The sequence below is a fragment of the Garra rufa genome, chromosome 2, assembly GCF_049309525.1.
Source record: "Garra rufa chromosome 2, GarRuf1.0, whole genome shotgun sequence".
In the NCBI taxonomy this organism is placed as follows: domain Eukaryota; kingdom Metazoa; phylum Chordata; class Actinopteri; order Cypriniformes; family Cyprinidae; genus Garra; species Garra rufa.
In genome coordinates, this window is record NC_133362.1 from 54,834,940 (window position 1) to 54,857,431 (window position 22,492).

The 22,492-nt window shown below is 41.4% G+C and overlaps 4 non-coding genes across 4 annotated transcripts; all 4 read left to right on the forward strand.

Annotated features, from left to right (window-relative positions):
• Nucleotides 1-1,332: 1,332 nt before the first annotated feature.
• trnar-ucu (transfer RNA arginine (anticodon UCU)) lies at nucleotides 1,333-1,422 on the forward strand. The gene is given in 2 exon segments: nucleotides 1,333-1,369; nucleotides 1,387-1,422. It is a non-coding gene; the product is annotated as a tRNA-Arg (tRNA).
• Nucleotides 1,423-1,566: 144 nt separating this feature from the next.
• On the forward strand, nucleotides 1,567-1,640 carry trnat-cgu (transfer RNA threonine (anticodon CGU)). Its single transcript has one exon. It is a non-coding gene; the product is annotated as a tRNA-Thr (tRNA).
• A 147-nt stretch (nucleotides 1,641-1,787) lies between these two features.
• trnat-agu (transfer RNA threonine (anticodon AGU)) lies at nucleotides 1,788-1,861 on the forward strand. Its single transcript has one exon. It is a non-coding gene; the product is annotated as a tRNA-Thr (tRNA).
• A 398-nt stretch (nucleotides 1,862-2,259) lies between these two features.
• On the forward strand, nucleotides 2,260-2,332 carry trnat-ugu (transfer RNA threonine (anticodon UGU)). The gene has a single exon. It is a non-coding gene; the product is annotated as a tRNA-Thr (tRNA).
• Nucleotides 2,333-22,492: the final 20,160 nt, after the last annotated feature.

Here is a 22,492-nt window from a genome sequence, read left to right on the forward strand (position 1 = left end):
GAGTTCTCTACTAATGAACTGATGATCTGAATCAGGAGTGCTAAATAGAAAATGCCACGTAAAATGACGAGGTGGCCGAGTGGTTAAGGCGATGGACTGCTAATCCATTGTGCTCTGCACGCGTGGGTTTAAATCCCAGCGGTGCCTTGGGTGGCGTTCCAGTCCAGCAAGCGCAAGCTTTTCCGAAAGCGACCTGCAAACAGGGATAGCGAGCGGTTAATTTTGCAAACCACCCCGACTCAGTTGTCGGCAAACGCCTTAAAGCTGTCCAGCGCCCGGTCAGCCAACCCCTGGCCTATTCTCTGGAAGCCTGGATCGTCTGAGTCGCCCTCCCGGAGGGCGAACGTGCTGCCCGGCTAGTCTAGTAAACAGGAGATCCTGCATTCGAATCCCAGCGATGCCTTTGGTAACGTGCCACAATACAGCCGAGCTTGTGTTTACCAAAAAACGGACGGCAAATGGGGACACAGAGGAGCTCGAGTCGTGCTTTTTGCCATTTTGTTAAGCCCATCATGCGCAATGTTGCAATCGGACAGCAGAAACCATTTGGAGGCCTCCTGTTCTCAGCGTAAATTGATTTAAAGAAAATGTCAATCATATTTAAAAGCTAGCAAAACATGCCCAAGAACCAATTCAGTGAGGTATGGCAATCACTGTCTTGCATCAAGTGGAGGCAGCAGGACGTTCGAAGTGTTTATTCATGCATCGTCTAAGACGCCATCCCCACAATTAGCATGCGGGTTGGTGCCGTGGCTTAGTTGGTTAAAGCGCCTGTCTAGTAAACAGGAGATCCTGCCTTTCAAACGACACTGGACACTGCAATTGTGCAGAGACCCGAGCGCCTGTCCTTCCTGCAGAGAGAGAATGCGCTCTCTTACCGTTGGACGGCCACAGACCCGGAAGGTCAGCCTGGGTTTGAATCCGAGCAATGCCTCTGGTTGCGCGTCACAATACAGCCAACGTCGTGCTTTACGGCGAATGGACGGCGAATGGAGACACATAGAAGCTCGAGGACAGCGGGCAGTTTCCCTTGCAAAACTACCCTCTCACCTGCTTTTGAAGGATAGGATCCTAGGCTAACTGGTCCCACCAAGGAGGCGCCGTGGCTTAGCTGGTCAAAGCGCATCCCAGCGGTGCCTTTCCATCAGTGGCTCTCTCTGGCCTCGTTGTTGGATGGGAGATCCTGACGAAACTCTGTTTTTGAGCCATGCCTAAATTGTGCAAAGACCTGAGGACCTGTCTTTCTGCCCACACAGCGTGCCACTCAGCCGAGCTGGACGGGCACAAATCTGTAAGAAAAGGGCTCAGTGGCCTATCCTGGCAGACCTACAGGGCTCTGTGGCGCAATGGATAGGGCATTGGACTTCTAGACTGCCAGATGAGGCCATTCAAAGGTTGTGGGTTCGAGTCCCACCAGAGTCGTGGCTTTTGGCTTTCTTGTAACTCTCATACTGTGCAGAGTTGCCCTCAGGGTGTAGAAATTTGTAGACATTCTCTTTTATGCGTGCCAGCCTCTGGATGTTTTGACCCTTGGAGTAACCCTTCCAACAGACTTGCATGCGGTTTGGCGCCGTGGCTTAGTTGGTTAAAGTGCCTGTCTCGTAAACAGGAGATCCTGGGTTCAAATCCCAGCGGTGCCTTGGACGATTTTCCAGTCCAGCAAGCGCCTTAACCAATTCAGTGAGGTACGGCAATCACTGTCTTGCATCAAGTGGAGGCAGCAGGACGTTCAAAGTGTTTATTCATGCATCGTCTAAGACACCATCCCCACAATTAGCATGCGGGTTGGCGCCGTGGCTTAGTTGGTTAAAGCGCCTGTCTAGTAAACAGGAGATCCTGGGTTCAAATCCCAGCGGTGCCTTGGACAATTTTCCAGTAAAGCAAGCACAGGCTTTTCCGATAGCGAGTGGTTAATTTTGCAAACCGCCCCGACTCAGTTGTCGGCAAACGCCTTAAAGCTGTCCAGCGCCTGGTCAGCCAACCCCTGGCCTCTTCTCTGGAAGCCTGGATCGTCTAAGTCGCCCTCCCAGAGGGCGAACGTGCTGCCCAGCTAGTCTAGTAAACAGGAGATCCTGCGTTCGAATCCCAGCGATGCCTTTGGTTGCACGCCACAATACAGCCGAGCTCGTGTTTACCAAAAAACGGATGGCAAAAGGGGACACAGAGGAGCTCGAGGACAGCGGGCAGTTTCTCTTGCAACACTACCCTCTCACCTGCTTTTGAAGGATAGCATTTCAGGCTAATGGGTCTCACTGAGGAGGCACCGTGGCTTAGTTGGTCAAAGCGCCTGTCTTGTAAACAGGCGATCCTGGGTTCCATCCCAGCGGCGCCTTTCCCCCATTGGCTTTCTCTGGCCTCGCTGTTGGATGGGAGACCCCGACGACACGGTATGTTTTTGAACCGTGCCTCAATTGTGCAAAGGCCTGAGGACCTGTCTTTCTGCCCACACAGCGTGCCACTCGGCCGAGTCAAAGCAATGTAGTCAAATCTACTCCGAACCATCACTCTAACTGTTTAGAAGCAGATCTCTTATTCTGGGACTTTGTGGGACTTTCCAAACTCCCTTAAAACTGCAGCTGTTAAAAGTGTTACGGTTTGGTCAGGTTCTGCACCCACAGTCACGCCCCGATCACAGTCACCTGAATACTGATCATCATGCACCTGCACTCAATCATCATCTCACTACAAGAGCACCTCACACACAGCCATCATTGTCCGGGCTCGTTTGCACGAAGCGGACTCATTGAGCTTCACTCTAAGTGGTCTCAAATCCCTACTAAACTTACCGTGATCCTTACCTTCTGATTACTTACCCGTCTTCTCATCTGTTCTAGTCCAAGTCCAGTCTTTGTCTCCAGTTAGCGGTGTGCCAGCCGTAAGTCCGTCGACGGAACTCCAACGCTGTGTGTGTGAGTGTGGTCATCTTCACCAGTCCTCCTCCCGTCATCCCTGGAAAGGAAAAGCAGCTAATCATCCACGATCCAGCTACATTTCAAGAATCACACCCTGAGCTGTTATACTCACCCGGTTCTGCACGCTATTACCTTCAACTTGCTCTGCTGAAAATAAACCTGTTAATACTCACTCTCATCTCTCTCGTTTGGTCTGCTTACGTAACAGAAGCCCGGACCAATACAGCAACAGCATGAGCACGTTGGATCCGTTTCAAGAGCTGGTGGACTCACTCCGGAAAGTTTTGTTGGCCAGTCATGCCACCATGCCCACTCCAGTTCGTCCTACAGCACCACCGGCACCCAGCACTTCTTCGGACCCCGTTCCTTCCAGTCCCATGGCCCGACCAGCGCCCTACTCTGGCGGGGTGGAGGAGTGCAGCGGATTTCTGTTACAATGTTCACTTGTATTCACAATGCAACCTGCTCTCTATCCCACAGATGCTTCAAGGATTGCTTTCATCACATCTCTGCTTACCGGTCCAGCTCTCAAATGGGCGGATACCTTATTTCAGCAGGCCGGGCTGGCAACGCAATCGCTACAAACCTTCATCTCTCATTTTAAGGAAGTTTTCGGACGCTCAGATACAGAAGTTTCCGCAGGAGAGCAACTATATAATCTGAAATAGGGAAGTATGACGACTCAAGATTACTCTCTACTTTTCGCACTCTAGCCGCTGCCAGCGGATGGAATGAGCGGTCTCTCCTAACCACCTACCGGCTCGGCCTAGAACCCAATCTCTGGAAGCAGTTAGCCGCATTAGATGATTCGATGGGATTGGAGAAATTCATTCAGCAGTCACTTCGTTGTTCTGACCGGTTGAAATCATATAACGAGCAGTCTGACACTTCTGCACTCCTCCGACCCATGTCACCCGCCAGCCCTCCAGAACCAGAACCAATGATCCTGGAATCCGGCAAGATCTCTGCAGCTGAGCGACAGAGAAGGCTGACCCGGGGTCTTTGCATGTACTGTGGGGCTGCGGGACACATTCGTATCCATTGTCCTACACGTCCATCGTCATCCTTGGTGAGTGTTATCCATTCAGATCTGGATAATATGCGTCCACTGACTACCAATGTTCAGTTAACCACCCACGTCTCTTGTGTTACAGTCGCAGCCCTCATCGACTCCGGGTCAGCGGGAAACTTTATCTCGGACACCCTCTGTCGCCAGCTCCAGCTGCAGACCCAAGCTTCAAATACCATCTACCAGATCCAACCCATAACCAACAGGATTAATTCACGGCCACGTATCCATCGCAAGTGTGAGCCTATAATCCTTCTAGTCGTAGTTCTACATCGGGAGGAAATTCATTTTCTGGTTCTGGAGGGAGCTACTATGGACATCATTCTGGGGCGCCCGTGGCTGGTAGCTCATGATCCCATCCTCTCTTGGGGCACCGGAGAGATTACCAGGTGGGGAAAAGGATGTACGGACCGCTGCTTCCCAGATCTTCCACGTCCCATCCCAAAAAAGATATCTGTCAACGTCACCTCGATCGAAAGTCCTGTTGAGAAAAGGTCAGTCAAGATTCCCTCAGTCTACTCGGAATTCCAGGACGTCTTTTGCCCCAAGAGAGCTTCCCAGCTACTGCCACATCGGCCATGGGACTGCGCCATTGACCTTGTTCCGGATGCTCCATTGCCCAAAGGTAACATCTACCCGTTGTCGCTTCCAGAGACCAAGGCAATGGAGGAGTACATAAAGGAGGCTCTCACTCAGGGATACATACGACCATCAACTTCACCAGCAGCATCCAGTTTCTTCTTCGTCTCAAAGAAGGATGGAGGGCTGCGGCCATGCATTGATTACCGAGTGCTCAACCAAGGTACAGTCAAGTTTTGCTACCCCCTTCCTCTCGTCCCTGCGGCCCTCGAACAACTACGCATAGCCAAAGTGTTCACGAAGTTGGACCTCCGCAGCGCGTACAACCTCGTGAGAATACGTGAGGGGGACGAATGGAAGACGGCCTTCGTGACTCCTACTGGCCACTACGAGTACTTGGTCATGCCCTATGGATTGGTCAACGCCCCCTCCGTATTCCAAAATTTCATCCACGAGGTACTCCGGGAGTTCCTGCACCACTTCGTCGTCATCTATATTGATGATATCCTGATTTACTCCCGGAGTGAGGCCGAACATCGCCTCCACGTTGCGGAGGTCCTCCAACGTCTACGAGAGCACAACCTATACCTCAAGGCGGAGAAATGTTCATTCCATTTGTCTTCAGTGCACTTCCTCGGGTATATCATAGATCAGGAGGGGGTTCGCATGGATGAGGGGAAGGTGGCTGCAGTAGTGTCCTGGCCAAAACCCACTACCATAAAAGAACTCCAAAGATTCCTAGGTTTTGCCAATTTCTACCGTCGATTCATCAAGAACTACAGCATAATCACTTCTCCACTTACCAGCCTGCTCAAGGGAAAACCACGTACCCTACATTGGACTCCAGACTCGGCCGCAGCCTTCCAAAACCTCAAGGACGCCTTCACTCAAGCTCCACTCTTGATTCATCCGGACCCTGATCTCCCTTTCGTGGTGGAGGTGGATGCCTCTACTACCGGCGTGGGAGGTATCCTGTCACAGCGCCATGGTACTCCTCCATTGCTTCATCCCTGTGCCTACTATTCCCGGAAGCTCAGCCCAGCGGAGAGGAATTATGACATCGGCAACCGCGAGTTCCTCGCTATCAAACTCACTCTGGAGGAGTGGCGACATTGGTTGGAGGGTACCAACCACCAGTTCCAAGTCATAACAGATCACAAAAACCTGCAGTACCTGCGAGAGGCCAAGAGGCTCTGTCCCCGTCAGGCAAGATGGTCCCTGTTCTTTTCTCATTTTGATTTCACGATAACCTACCGGCCAGGATCCAAGAATGTCCGAGCAGATGCCCTGTCACGTATCCATGATTCCCACGATTCACCTGAAGCACCCTCCACCATACTCCCAAAGGACATCATCGTCCAGCCCATAGAATGGACCAACCCTCCGGCTGTCGCCACTCCAGAACCCAGATCTCCGCCGGGCTGTCCACCAGGTCATCAGTACATCCCTAGGACCCAACGGGTAGATCTAATCCATTCTACGCATACCTCCCTGGGCACTGGACATCCAGGGGCCAACAACACTCTCTCGCTGCTGACGGAACGCTTCTGGTGGCCGCACATGGCAAGGGATGTACGGAGGTATGTTCAAGGTTGTAAGGAGTGTGCGATGTCCAAAAGCCCACGTCATCTGCTTGCCGGGAAACTCCATCCCTTGCCTGTGCCGAACCGCCCCTGGTCACACCTGGGAGTGGACTTCATGACCGATCTTCCTCCCTCGGACGGTAACACCTGCATCTTTGTCATTGTCGATAGATTCTCAAAGTTCTGCCGTCTAATACCCTTGAAAGGTCTTCCCACAGCTCTGGAATCTGCAGAACTTCTCTTCAACAACGTCTTCCGATATTATGGCATTCCAGAGGACACTGTCTCAGATCGCGGACCGCAGTTTATCTCCAGGGTATGGAAGTCATTTCTGAAACTCCTAGGTGTGACCGTCAGCCTCTCCTCTGGATACCACCCTGAGACCAACGGGCAGACGGAGAGGAAGATCCAGGAGGTGGGGCGGTTCCTCAGGACTTTCTGTCATGGTCACCAGGACTCCTGGAACCAGTTCCTGGGATGGGCTGAATACACCCAAAATTCACTGCGGCAACCCACCACAGGACTCACGCCATTCCAGTGTGTGCTAGGCTTCCAACCACCTCTCTTTCCCTGGAATGGCGAACCATCACAGCTGCCTGCAGTGGATTACTGGTTCCGGGAGAGCGAGAGAGTCTGGGACGAGGCTCACCACCACCTGCAAAGGGCAGTGCGCAGAACAAAGATCTCTGCTGACAAGAAGAGGATTCCAGGTCCCACTTATACTCCTGGGCAGAAGGTCTGGCTCTCCACAAGAGATATCCGTCTGCGCCTGCCCTCGAAGAAACTGAGTCCCAGGTTTGTTGGTCCCTTCACCATCGTGGAACAGGTCAACCCCGTCACCTACAGGCTCCAACTACCGCCACAGTACCGTATCCACCCCACATTTCAGGTATCCTTGCTGAAACCTTTTCACCCACCTGTCATTCCCTCCACAGAACCTGACCAAGAAGAAGAACCCCCTCCTCCCTTGGTTCTGGAAGAGGGATCCATTTACTCGGTCCGTGAGATTCTTCTGTCCCGACGTCGTGGTGGCAACTTGGAGTATCTCGTCGACTGGGAAGGCTACGGACCAGAAGAGAGGTCGTGGGTACCCAGAGTCGACATCCTTGATCTGGCCCTCATGGAGGAATTCCACCGTAACCATCCTGAGTGTCCAGCCCCTCGAGGACGAGGTAGACCACCACGACGTCGGAGGCCTCGGCCCTCAGGAGCGGGCCCTGGGGAGGGGGGTAATGTTACGGATTGGTCAGGTTCTGCACCCACAATCACGCCCCGATCACAGTCACCTGAATACTGATCATCATGCACCTGCACTCAATCATCATCTCACTACAAGAGCACCTCACACACAGCCATCATTGTCCGGGCTCGTTTGCACGAAGCGGAATCATTTGAGCTTCACTCTAAGTGGTCTCAAATCCCTACTAAACTTACCGTGATCCTTACCTTCTGATTACTTACCTGTCTTCTCGTCTGTTCTAGTCCAAGTCCAGTCTTTGTCTCCAGTTAGCGGTGTGCCAGCCGTAAGTCCGTCGACGGAACTCCAACGCTGTGTGTGTGAGTGTGGTCATCTTCACCGGTCCTCCTCCCGTCGTCCCTGGAAAGGAAAAGCAGCTAATCATCCACGATCCAGCTACATTTCAAGAATCACACCCTGAGCTGTTATACTCACCCGGTTCTGCACGCTATTACCTTCAACTTGCTCTGCTGAAAATAAACCTGTTAATACTCACTCTCATCTCTCTCGTTTGGTCTGCTTACGTAACAAAAACCCTTCGGAAAAATAGCAATGTTGATAACACTATATTGAGTAACTATAGACCAATATCTAATCTTCCTTTTTCAGGCAAGGTTATCGAAAAGGATGTTTTTAATCAGCTTAACCACTGTATAAACTCAAATAGATACCTGGATAATTTCCAATCTGGTTTCAGACCACATCATAGCACAGAGACAGTGCTCATAAAGTTAATAAATGATATCCGCCTAAATTCTGATTCTGGCAAACTATCAGTGCTGATATTGCTAGATCTCAGTGCTCCGTTCGACACTGTTGATCATAACATTCTTCTAGATAGACTGGAAAACTGGGTCGGGCTTTCTGAGATGGTCCTCAAATAGTTCAGGTCATACTTATGTGGGCCGTGTAACTATGCGCACTACTAAAAAACTCAAACACTGCCAAACATCTAAATTAGGGGTTCTTTATTTCCGACTGCGTACATAGAAGACACAGCATTAATACTCCAGGTTTCCAATGGTGGGGAGAGGGTGGCGCTGAAGAAATTTATTCAGCGTAAAATTATCCACCGCCAAAATCACGGTTCCCCGAAAGTATACAAAAACAAACCCAAAATTATAGGCACTTCAGATAATTCTCATTTACAGAAATCACCTCGGCCAGTTTCGTTAATTTCCCCTCCTTACAAGGATGGTTACACAGTTCTGACAAGCAAGAATAGACTAAGAAATGAAATAAAGTACAAAAAAAGACACTTGGAGTAAGCAATTAACCCCCAGATAAACAACAGTAGTGGCTTATGATGCTTTCTAAAGAAAGAACAAACACAAAGGAATATTATTAAAGGTACATTTTCATAAGCTACCCACCAATGTTGATAAATCAAAACAAATGTATTTTACATTTTGCCTAATACTGTTGGCATAGCTATTATCACCTTCATCTCTTAAAACTTATTATTAAAACAGATTATTAACAAACTCAAATTAACATTGACATCAAGCAGTATACAACAAGTGAACTATACATTTGCATACACCCAAAAAAATTAAATGAATATCACTCACTGCGTGACGCGCTGCACCGCATTAGAAGTTCACACAGCTGTCACCTCACGTGCACCCTCACGTGCCTTCAATCTCCCCTCTAATATCATTTTATTAAAGGAAGAAGTAGTTAAGTTTACACTTTCACTTTCACTTTCCCATCTTAACATAAATGTCTTTTACAGGAAACCAATTAACCATCACATTAAATATCACTCACGCTCAATCTCCGTGGCTCGCACGGCCCGTTCACATGGAAATCTCTCACACTCAGAGAAATACGAAATTTGTGTGGTCATTTACTGCTCCACTCTTCCAGTGATCAGAACAATGCAAAACATAGGGGCTCCCTTTCTTTCTCAAACAAAACAAGCAGTGTTGTCTCCTAGTCCGTACACTTCAACACACGCACGTCCAGGAATCCCTAATCACGGACGACTCAGAGAAAGAATACTTTCGGTTTTCCCCTTCTTCTAACCATAGCACGCACAAAACCCCAGAGCGCCCCCGAGTGACAGGTAAGCATGACCGCAGGCTATTATACTGGTATTTTCTTTGTTACCTGGTCACACTTAGAAGGGAGAGGCTATTATGAGAGTAAAGGAGAACGTAAGTCTAAGTGGACATCCATGACATTCAGAGTCCCACAAGGCTCAATTCTTGTGCAGCTGTTGTTCAGCCTGTATATGCTCCCACTAAGTCAAATAATGAGAAAGAACCAAATTGCATATCACAGCTATGCAGATGACACCCAGCCCCATTGACTCTCTCTGCCAATGCATTGATGAAATTAACAGTTGGATGTGCCAAAGCTTTCTTCAATTAAACAAGGAGAAAACAGAACTCATTGCATTTGGAAACAAAGATGAAGTTCATAAGGTAAATGTGTACCTTGACGCTAGGGGTCAAAAAACTAAAAATCAAGTCAAGAATCTTGGTGTGATTCTGGTGTTTCAGTAGCCATGTCAAAGTAGTAACTAAATGGGCATACTATCATCTCAAAAACATTGCAAGAATTAGATGTTTTGTTTCCCGTCAAGACTTGTAGACTTGTTCATGCCTTTATCACCACCCAGCCAGGGCTTCATGGGTGGCAAATGTGGCAGTCTTATGTGGGTCCTAACTGGGCAATTCATGCCAAACACATTTGGACTCCACCTGCCCAAAGGGGTTCAAAGTGGGTTTGTACCCGGGATCCACATGGGGGCCAGCCGTGGATGCCCAGATGGGTTTTAAGTGGGATCTGTAAGGGTCTTATGTGGGTCTGAACAGGGCAATACCGTGCCCTTGCAGCACCCCCTCCCCCAATTCATTACAATTAAAAAACCTTCAATAAAGTGTCAAAGCATGCTCAAGGTGGACAATTAACATTTTTATTAAAAAGACAAAAAACAGTCTGCAATACAAAGTCTGTGCAAATGCCATATAAAATTTACATTTTACATTTCAGCTTTTTTTTTTTAGGAAATACGGCACAATTACATTAAAAAACCATGGGACAGTTTCATCAAAACTTTGAATTAAATATGTTTACCTATGATAATTCACTCAGCCCCATGTAATCCAAGATGTTCATATCTTTCTTTCTTTAAGTCGAAAAGAAAGTAAAGTTTTTGATGAGTAGATTTCAGGATTTTTCTCCATATAGTGGACTTCAGTGGGATTAAGGTCAAGGATAAAGGTTTCAAAATTTCAATACAGCTTTCAAAGGGCTTTACAAGTTCCCAGTGACCCTTATTCCTTGGATGGGATGATGTAGAGCCCTTTGAAGCTGCATTGACAATAACATTTGGAACTTCAACCTTTTGGCTCCCTTCGATGATGAATGTTTTCCTCAAAAACCTTTTTGACAGAAAAAGAGACAGACATAAGCATCTTGAATGACAGAGGGGTGAGTGAATTATCAACAGGAAATATTTGTGTCAGAATTGATCTAAAAACTGAATAAATACAAAACCAACACATATACAAAATTATCAAGACTAACAATTTTATTAGTTTCAGATGTAAATTTAGATTATTGAATTTTCATTACCAGTTATTCAGAGCTCCGAGGTGAAATTTAACTGAAAATGCATTTCTATCTCATCCACATCATTTTATTTTAATCCACAATATTCTACTGACTCCCATGGGCTCCAAATACAGTGGTGTCCAAAATTATTAGAACACTAGTATTTTTACCAGCTAAAAAGGATTTTAATTCAGTCATGTTTATCTTTTGCTGTAGTGTTTCAATGGGTAATTTATTTTATATTTCTAAACATTAATTTTGCCATTAAATGTAATAATCCAGTAAGACTTTTGTTTGACAACAGCCAGTGCTCCAAACAGAGATCTGATCTTATCATCATCCATTCTGCACAGAATGACATTAAGAAACAGAACAAACTGAGACAGATTAAATCTAGAAGAACTGTGGCAACGTCTCCAAGATGCTTCAAGAGGCCCACCTGCAAACCTGAAAAACTATACGCAAGTGCACCTAGTGCAAAAGCTGCTTTAAACACAGGATGATGGTCACACCAAATGTTGATTTAATTTAGTTAAAAGAAGTTAATTGATAAAGAAAACATTTATGACATTTTTATCAACATTCTCATTTTACAGAATTTGTACACAAGTGAAAAATACTATGAACTTTCCTTTAAAAATAAAATTAATGTTAGTGTGTCTTAATGTTAGAAATTAATACTTACTTCCTCTGAAGATCATGTAGTAGAAGATTTTCATTCCTAAAACTTCTGGATCATAAGGGGGAAACACACACAAGCATTTAATTAAATTAAAATTAATTTGTTTGATAAGACATTATCTACTTACTGACAGACATGGGCTTGCAAAAATGTACTCAACGGCTCCATACCAAATCTGCACAGCTGATACAAAATCCTGGTTTACGTCTAGTATTCTTCTTCATGGAGTCCAATGATCATGCTTTCAGGTCCTCTCTCTGTCAGATGAGTTCACATAACAGTGTTCTCAGGTTACTCATTTTGAAGTTCTGTCACATTTTGTGAGTTTGATCTTAAAACTAGCATGGGTGCACGATATGACTATATTATTTCACAATAGTAATATAGTTATTTATAATATTGTATTTCATTCAACATACAATCAAAGTAGCAAATTAACGTTACAAACAATAGGACTAATACAAAGGCAAGTTAAGTACATTTAATGATTTTCTCTTTAGTGTTTTGTTGTTTGATTATAATTAAGACCGACTGGTAACGTTAGGCTTAATTATACTGCTGTAACTTTAAAAATAAAATGCACAGATCCAGTAACTGACACCTAACCTGGTTTGTTAATCTTGAATCAATACATTAGCGACTGTATTTAGGTCAATTGCATCTTAAGTAAACTGTCTGTATTTGACTTTTCAAGTGAGCTGCAGATTTCTTTCACTACATATATTCGGCAAGACATACTAACAAAACACAGTAACACACACTGGTAGGACACTAAGATATGAAATCGCTATTAATTTATCACTTCAGTAAACTGTATATTAATGTAACTAGCCTAACAGTCTATAGAACTCAAAAAGGTAGATTCTGCAGTTTGCATGATCTTTAGCTGCTGGTAAAAGTCCATTTTCACTTTTTTTTTTTTGTCAATCTTCATTCCACAACCAAAACTCGCTCAAAATATGAATTAAACAGTCAGACGTAAAATAATCCATGCGAAAGACTTTGCTAGAGGAACGACCGAAACAGACTGCAACAGAAGCCGATCAGCATATTCAAACTTGACCGGGTAACGGCTCCCTACTAGTCATTGGCCAGAATAATCAACGGCAGCGATAATCAAACGCTCATTGGCTGTCGCCGGTACGTCATAGATTGCGACTTGCCGTGTTTCCGCCGGTAATGCGGTAAAGTCTAGAAGGGATACAGCTATGGCTACTGGGCATGCGCACATCAGTCTAACGTTATTTAACGTTATATTAACGGTAATGCATGATAAAGAAACGCACGTCAACTGAGCGATAGTGAATTCGCTATAGCTTTTTCAACGTTTAACAACTTAAATTATGCCCTGCTCCCCACACTAAATTATCATCCTACTGCATATTCCACCAGAGAGGACTGCAAATGTATTGTCATTTGGACTTCTGTGCTATTGTTTTTTGACACGACTTCTTCAAACAAATTATACACTCACTCTTTATTGGTTAATTTGTTCTTTATAAAAATAAACGATTTTTAATGCAATACATTTTTATTGCATGGTTACATGATTTGTGGATTTTTAGACTGATTTTCTATTTTATATAAATTCTACTTCTGTTTTATATAAAATTACAGAGTTTTAAAGTAAAATACACCTAAATATAAAACTAATAAGATTTACTTTCAAATTAAAAAAAGAAAATTAAACTGTTAGTATGGACATAAATCTTAATGAGCTACAGAATTGCTTTAATTTTTTGGATACAAATCCGGATTTTATTCTCGGCGTGATATGCAGCTGGCTGAATCAAAGAAATGTGCCCGTGTTAACTTGTGACTTGTGTTTACCTGTTATGAAAATGAATATTATATTAAAAGTATATTACAATTTATGGTTTGTGATGTTAAAGTACATTTCATGGAATCCCAGATAACAGTAAATTTGAGGCTACTGCGGTTTAATTACAAACGCTATCGTTAAACTATTTACTATAGTAAAAACATGGTACATTTTCTTCAGAGACTAGCTAATGTCTCGTTTGATGAATTAATAAAAAATGACGTTATTTACACGTTTTTGCCGTTTTTCTTGTATAAATACTTTGGAAAGTGACTTTAATAGACATGATTTTGTTATAATCAAATGAGATTTGACAAGTAATATTTGTAAGCAGATTTTTAACTGGAAATAACTTAAATTTATTGCAACAGTAAAATTTGATTTTGGCTAGCAAACAAGTTCACACAGACAACACTGGGTCACAAGTTAACACAGGCAAATTCAAAGAATCATACCTTATGCCACAGTGTAAAAAGGGGCTAGTACATATACCAGTGTGGTTCAATAGCTGTGATTGCATCTGCCATATAATACTATGTGCAATCTATTACATATAGGTTAAAATCCTGTGTCAAGATTTTAAGATATTTCAGTTTTGTATGATCAAATATTAGCAGACACCCATTATATAATGGTGCTACACAATATGTAATTTAGGCCTAAATATATTTGTAAATTAAATTAGTACGTAAGGTAAGGTAAAAGGTTTGTAAGGTAAAAGCACACTCCGAAAATTGATCTAAGTTTGTAATTAGAGGGATTTCTCCTTAAAAAAAAAAACATAAGTTGGGTCTAATTGGTACCACAGTGAGTAATTGTGAAAAAAGACAATGTTTTCTTTTAAAAATATATAAGATATCTTTACGAAGACATTTAAGAAATGTTTTTTGTTTTGTTTGTTTTTATAATACAAGAGAAGCTTTTGTTGACTGTAGTTTGCATGCATTTTGTGGCACTGTACCATTTAAGCCTATCTTTAAAAAAAAAGTGAATTTAGTGAATTTGTACATAAGTGGGTCTAACTCAACATTGCCAAATGTGATTTGTATACAATAAAAAAGTCAGGGAATTAACAAATGACTGAATTGCTTAAAATCATAATTTGCATAAAATATGTTTTTCCCTTTTTTATTTGACTTTAAACCTGAAAGTGGGCTATGGGCTTAATGGGTACATTTACCCAAGCATTTACATGCAGCTTGTTGTCTACAGAAAAGGCTATATTTTATATACTGTTTACTTAAAAAAACAGCTATCGAACGCAAATCACAATTTAACACGATTACAAAGTAACATTTATAAGTAGCGTTTCAATTAGAATTTACATTTCATTCAATCAAAATAATCAAGTCACAGGTTCCCAAAGTATTTATACTAGAAAAACAACGTGGAAATAAGGTCAGGTTTTATATTAATTAAATGAGCTTGTCTCTGAAGAAAATGTATCATGTTTTTACTATAGTAAATATAGTTTAACGATAGCGTTTTATAATGAAACCACAGTAGATAGACATTTACAGTTCTCTGGGACTCCATGAAATGTACTTTAGCATCATAAACCATAAATGGTAATATACTTTTACTATAATATTCGTTTTCTTAACAGTAAACACAGGTCACAAGTTAACACGGGTACATTTCTTTGATTCAGCCAGCTGCATATCACGCCGAGAATAAAATTCTGAGTTGAATCCAAAAATCCGTGACCAAACTGCAGTGTTGGGTGTAACGCGTTACTAAGTAACGCGTTACTGTAATTAAAATACTTTTCCACTGAAAAAGTAGAGTAACTGATTTCTGTTCATTTTTAAGTATTTTAATTACAGTTACGTTTAATGTACTTGCGTTACACTGTAAAATAATTAAACTCGCTGAATATCATTATTTAATTTGATTAATTAATCTTCTAAATGTGAAAGTAAACTCTGCCGCTTTAAAATCGTTGAAGAGCAGGTGCACGTGATTTCGCGCAAGTTTGCTGCATACTCCTATGGTATTCTTAAAGGGGATGTTGGACTCGGCTGAAGCGAGTGGCTGTTTTGCGAAATGGAAATATGTCCATTACTTCAGTTTTCTGAAACAAGCAGACAAGAACATTACAGTAATATGTAAGCTATGTCCTGGGGAGAAAAAACTATCGGCCGCTGCACTGTCAATAGCACGAGTACTCAAGCACCTGACACGGCAGCATAGACGAACACTTCTGTGTGATCCTTCATATTCGACGGATAAAACTGCGGCAACTCCTGCTAAACAGGCAAAACTTGATTTTACTTCGGTAGCGCAGAAAAGTGTCTGAATGAGCAAGGTTACAGTTCACTTTGTGGAAACACATGACATGATTACAAAAATGGTCAAATGTTTTAAATATTAAAATATTGGATAGTATTATAAAAGCTCCTTGAAATTCTAAATAACATTTTAGATTTGTTTAAATAAAGTAAAACATTTATTTAACTCATTGTTTTAAATTAAGTTTCACGTTTACAGGTTGATACATGTCATGTTTAACTTTTCTTAAGTTTCTTAAGAATAATATATATTTTTTGTTATTCTGGAATTGTGTTTCTTACCGAAAGAAGGTTACATTTCTTACAAAAAAGTTTATTATTATAGAATGTTTTCATAGAATGTAATATAGATTATTAAAAAAGCTAAAATGCTAAACTATTTAATGTTTGACTCATGTTTTATTTAATTATCTATTATTTAAAGAGTTTAATTTCTATTTTTTGTCCACTCAAGGTTTATAGGGATTTTAAGAAGTATTTAGTTAAATTACTTATTGAGTATTTAAGTTACTTTTTAGACACAGTAATTAGATAAGTATTTTAAATACAACATTGATGAAGTAATTAGTAATTAGTAATTAATTACTTTTTTAAAGTAACTTACCCAACACTGCCAAACTGAAGCAGCACGGTAGCTCAGTGCGTTCATTACTGATGCTTCACTGCGCCACTATTTTTATCGCGTGTTCGAAACCCGTGCCAAACAGATATATTTGTTTATTCTCCGTATTTCAGCCGCTACGGGCAATCATGCCAATAATTTTTTATCTTTACAAGAATATCAAAAACATGTAATGAGCAAGTGTGCGTTTATTAGACAGTTTAACATCACGTCAGTTTGTGCTTTTAAAATATGATTTTAATAATAATAACAATAATAATAATACTATTATTTAAATTAGTTCTACTGACAGAAATTGTTTTTTTATATATATTTTAAAGAAGCAATATGTTCCATCATATATGTAGGCTAACATAGATGTATGCATTACCTTTTCTGACCCTAACCTTGTAAATATTACAAATGAAAAACACATTGGGGTTGAATTATATACAATAGGCCACATATATATATATATATATATATATATATATATATATATATAATTTTTTTTTTCACATTAAAACAATGTCTTATTTGAACAATTAGACTTTTTTGCTCCATCACTGAGACAATATTATTTATAAATTACAATAATATACAATAATAATTATAAATAATTCCAAATAAATAATAATAATAAATAATTCCAAGCACCACAATATTGCTTGTCCCCACAGCCATGTACAGCAGGAAAGTGCTTTATTTTGAAGTAAAAAACAAAACAAAACAGGTTTTTCTGTCATTTAAAATAATTTATCAACACAATAATGTATTCATAATTATCTAATATATGATAAAAATGGCATAATAAAACAAAATGCTGAATAAATATTAAAATATTATAAAATATATAATGCAAACAGTGGTCCCCTGGAGTTCACTGTTACCTTTAACAAAAATCTGTTATTTTGAAATAAAAATCACACTGATGACATCATCTGACTTGTACTCTTATTAATTTTGTCACTGCATTGCTTGCAGCAGCAAGATGATTCAGTGGTTAAGATGGCACCTCACTGCAAGGTGTTTCCTTAATGCAAACATGCACATATGACAATATAGTGATCAATCAGACTGGGATCCATTTGCAGCTGTATTTGTGATAGTAAAGCAGGTATTGAGCTACAGGTGGCATGCAAGATCAGTACCAGGTATGAAGATTATGTGAAATGTAGTGAAGTCAAAATGGGGAAGGGGAAAATTCCCTCTGATGGCCCGAAAAGGGAGTCACAGAGGCACTCCTAGTAACAAACAAATTGAGGATTCAATTTTTTTTCATATTTGATTGTGCGTTTTCTACACATTGCACCCTTGTATGCATTCCAGTCCTTTCAGACCCTTTTCTCTATGCTGGTTTTTTTTTTTTTTTCTGATTTCAAATTTCCCATAGGTATAGGGTTTCTCTCACACAAAAAAAAAAATGCATATTCTGATCAGATCAGATAACATACCAATACTTTACGATGGCTGTATGACGTGTTGGTCAATGTTTTTTTGTTTGTTTTTTGGAGAGTTTGAGCTTTTAAAGATTATTTCTACTTTCTCTGCTCACAATTTCCTTTGTAAAGCTATTTGAATCAACTGATGTGTAGGCAGAGGCCTGAAAGTTTCGACCTAGAGAGAGTTGTGCAGCTACTGCATTCTGTTAGCCTGACAAGCCAGACCCACATAAATGTAGGGTCTGGGCACTCTCCATAGACAGGGCTCAACCGGAGGGGTGGGATAAACGGTTGTCTTTCAAACTCCCTCTCCACGCAATAGGATATTGCTACAACCAATCAGAGCAACGAAGAAGGTGACGTAATCAGAGCGACGAAGATTTTTTAACGAAAATCGTTGCAGTCTGTCAGCCAAATAATGGACATAGATTTGCACCAGACCTTTAAAAGTAAACAAAAACATGCACAGACAAATCCAAATTATTATTAAATGTACAGCTATATTTTGAAAAATGCAATTTTTTTACACCAAGCCAGTGGTGATCACAATGATGTAAACATACACATTAAAGGGTTAATGCCACAACCTAAAACTAACAAAATACCAATGTCTAATGATGTTAGAGTTTGACTTTGTGTGGACGTTACCACTATGACGTCTATCAGACGTTGGATTTTGGTTGCCATACCTGACGAATAAATGTCAGTATTTGACGTCAATATGACGTTGGTTTAAGATGTTGGCTCGACGTTGGATTTTGGTCACTTTCCAACACAACTTAAAATCAACCAAATATCAACATCTAATGATGTTAGAGTTTGACGTTGTGTGGACGTTACCACTATGACGTCTATCAGACGTTGGATTTTGGTTGCCATACCTGACGAATAAATGTCAGTATTTGACGTCAATATGACGTTGTCTTAAGATGTTGGCTCGACGTTGGATTTTGGTCACTTTCCAACACAACTTAAAATCAACCAAATATCAACGTCTAATGATGTTAGAGTTTGACGTTGTGTGGACGTTACCACTATGACGTCTATCAGACGTTGGATTTTGGTTGCCATACCTGACGAATAAATGTCAGTATTTGACGTCAGTATGACGTTGTCTTAAGATGTTGGCTCGACGTTGGATTTTGGTCACTTTCCAACACAACTTAAAATCAACCAAATATCAACGTCTAATGATGTTAGAGTTTGACGTTGTGTGGACGTTACCACTATGACGTCTATCAGACATTGGTTTTTGGTTGCCATACCTGACGAATAAATGTCAGTATTTGACGTCAATATGACGTTGGCTTAAGATGTTGGCTCGACGTTGGATTTTGGTCACTTTCCAACACAACTTAAAATCAACCAAATATCAACGTCTAATGATGTTAGAGTTTGACGTTGTGTGGACGTTACCACTATGACGTCTATCAGACATTGGTTTTTGGTTGCCATACCTGACGAATAAATGTCAGTATTTGACGTCAATATGACGTTGGCTTAAGATGTTGGCTCGACGTTGGATTTTGGTCACTTTCCAACACAACCAAAAATCAACCAAATATCAACGTCTAATGATGTTAGAGTTTGACGTTGTGTGGACGTTACAACTATGACGTCTATCAGACGTTGGATTTTGGTTGCCATACCTGACGAATAAATGTCAGTATTTGACCTCAATATGACGTTGGCTAAAGATGTTGGCTCGACGTTGGATTTTGGTCACTTTCCAACACAACTTAAAATCAACCAAATATCAACGTCTAATGATGTTAGAGTTTGACGTTGTGTGGACGTTACCACTATGACGTCTATCAGACGTTGGATTTTGGTTGCCATACCTGACGAATAAATGTCAGTATTTGACGTCAATATGACGTTGGCTTAAGATGTTGGCTCGACGTTGGATTTTGGTCACTTTCCAACACAACCAAAAAACAACCAAATATCAACGTCTAATGATGTTAGAGTTTGATGTTGTGTGGACGTTACCACTATGACGTCTATCAGACGTTGGATTTTGGTTGCCATACCTGACGAATAAATGTCAGTATTTGACGTCAATATGACGTTGGCTTAAGATGTTGGCTCGACGTTGGATTTTGGTCACTTTCCAACACAACTTAAAATCAACCAAATATCAACGTCTAATGATGTTAGAGTTTGACGTTGTGTGGACGTTACCACTATGACGTCTATCAGACGTTGGATTTTGGTTGCCATACCTGACGAATAAATGTCAGTATTTGACGTCAATATGACGTTGTCTGAAGATGTTGGCTCGACGTTGGATTTTGGTCACTTTCCAACACAACTTAAAATCAACCAAATATCAACGTCTAATGATGTTAGAGTTTGACGTTGTGTGGACGTTACCACTATGACGTCTATCAGACGTTGGATTTTGGTTGCCATACCTGACGAATAAATGTCAGTATTTGACGTCAATATGACGTTTGTTTAAGATGTTGGCTCGACGTTGGATTTTGGTCACTTTCCAACACAACCAAAAAACAACCAAATATCAACGTCTAATGATGTTAGAGTTTGACGTTGTGTGGACGTTACCACTATGACTTCTATCAGACGTTGGATTTTGGTTGCCATACCTGACGAATAAATGTCAGTATTTGACGTCAATATGACGTTGGCTTAAGATGTTGGCTCGACGATGGATTTTGGTCACTTTCCAACACAACCAAAAAACAACCAAATATCAACGTCTAATGATGTTAGAGTTTGACGTTGTGTGGACGTTACCACTATGACGTCTATCAGACGTTGGATTTTGGTTGCCATACCTGACGAATAAATGTCAGTATTTGACGTCAATATGACGTTGGCTTAAGATGTTGGCTCGACGTTGGATTTTGGTCACTTTCCAACACAACCAAAAAACAACCAAATATCAACGTCTAATGATGTTAGAGTTTGACGTTGTGTGGACGTTACCACTATGACGTCTATCAGACGTTGGATTTTGGTTGCCATACCTGACGAATAAATGTCAGTATTTGACGTCAATATGACGTTGTCTTAAGATGTTGGCTCGACGTTGGATTTTGGTCACTTTCCAACACAACTTAAAATCAACCAAATATCAACGTCTAATGATGTTAGAGTTTGACGTTGTGTGGACGTTACCACTATGACGTCTATCAGACGTTGGATTTTGGTTGCCATACCTGACGAATAAATGTCAGTATTTGACGTCAATATGACGTTTGTTTAAGATGTTGGCTCGACGTTGGATTTTGGTCACTTTCCAACACAACTTAAAATCAACCAAATATCAACGTCTAATGATGTTAGAGTTTGACGTTGTGTGGACGTTACCACTATGACGTCTATCAGACGTTGGATTTTGGTTGCCATACCTGACGAATAAATGTCAGTATTTGACGTCAATATGACGTTGTCTTAAGATGTTGGCTCGACGTTGGATTTTGGTCACTTTCCAACACAACCAAAAAACAACCAAATATCAACGTCTAATGATGTTAGAGTTTGACGTTGTGTGGACGTTACCACTATGACGTCTATCAGACGTTGGATTTTGGTTGCCATACCTGACGAATAAATGTCAGTATTTGACGTCAATATGACGTTGTCTTAAGATGTTGGCTCGACGTTGGATTTTGGTCACTTTCCAACACAACTTAAAATCAACCAAATATCAACGTCTAATGATGTTAGAGTTTGACGTTGTGTGGACGTTACCACTATGACGTCTATCAGACGTTGGATTTTGGTTGCCATACCTGACGAATAAATGTCAGTATTTGACGTCAATATGACGTTGGCTTAAGATGTTGGCTCGACGTTGGATTTTGGTCACTTTCCAACACAACCAAAAAAACAACCAAATATCAACGTCTAATGATGTTAGAGTTTGACGTTGTGTGGACGTTACCACTATGACGTCTATCAGACGTTGGATTTTGGTTAGCATACCTGACGAATAAATGTCAGTATTTGACGTCAATATGACGTTGGCTTAAGATGTTGGCTCGACGTTGGATTTTGGTCACTTTCCAACACAACTTAAAATCAACCAAATATCAACGTCATTTGACGTCGATATTGGACGTCAAAATAACGTTGTCCTTAGACGCTGGCTAGACGTTGGATTTTGGTTACCTGACGTCACGACCTAAATCTAACCTAATATTAACGTCTTATGACGTTGTGTGCCTGCTGGGTATTAATGATCCTGGGAGCTTGTTGGATCCTGATGACCCTGTGTGCTGTGTTTGTAAAAGGTATCAGGATATGAGTTTCTATTAACTTGAAAGCGTGCAGCATCCCTGTATCCATCTCTGCTGCTGTACATCTCTGGTCCAGGTGGTATTGGTTCAGAGATTGTGTGATCTTCCTGAGCTAACACTTCGTACTCAGGAGGATATTCAGGTTCCTCCGGCTCCCTGTAAAGGTCACTTTCCCTATCAGCTGCTTTAATTCTCCTTATTTCCGCTCTTCTTTTGTTTCTACTGCTGGTTCTGTTATTTTTACTACTAGGAGGAAGACCTGTTTCAAGGTTGTTGTGTGTTTGTTCTGTCCAGTTTCTGTAATTGGGAGTTGTTCTAGCTAAAACGTTGCTAGATGTCCAATTCTGTGTTAATTGTCTTTGTTGTGTTGGTCTTGGTTTGTATCGTGTATTAATGAAAGTTCTCTCACATGGAAAAAAGTCATCACGTGGAAAAGAATCAT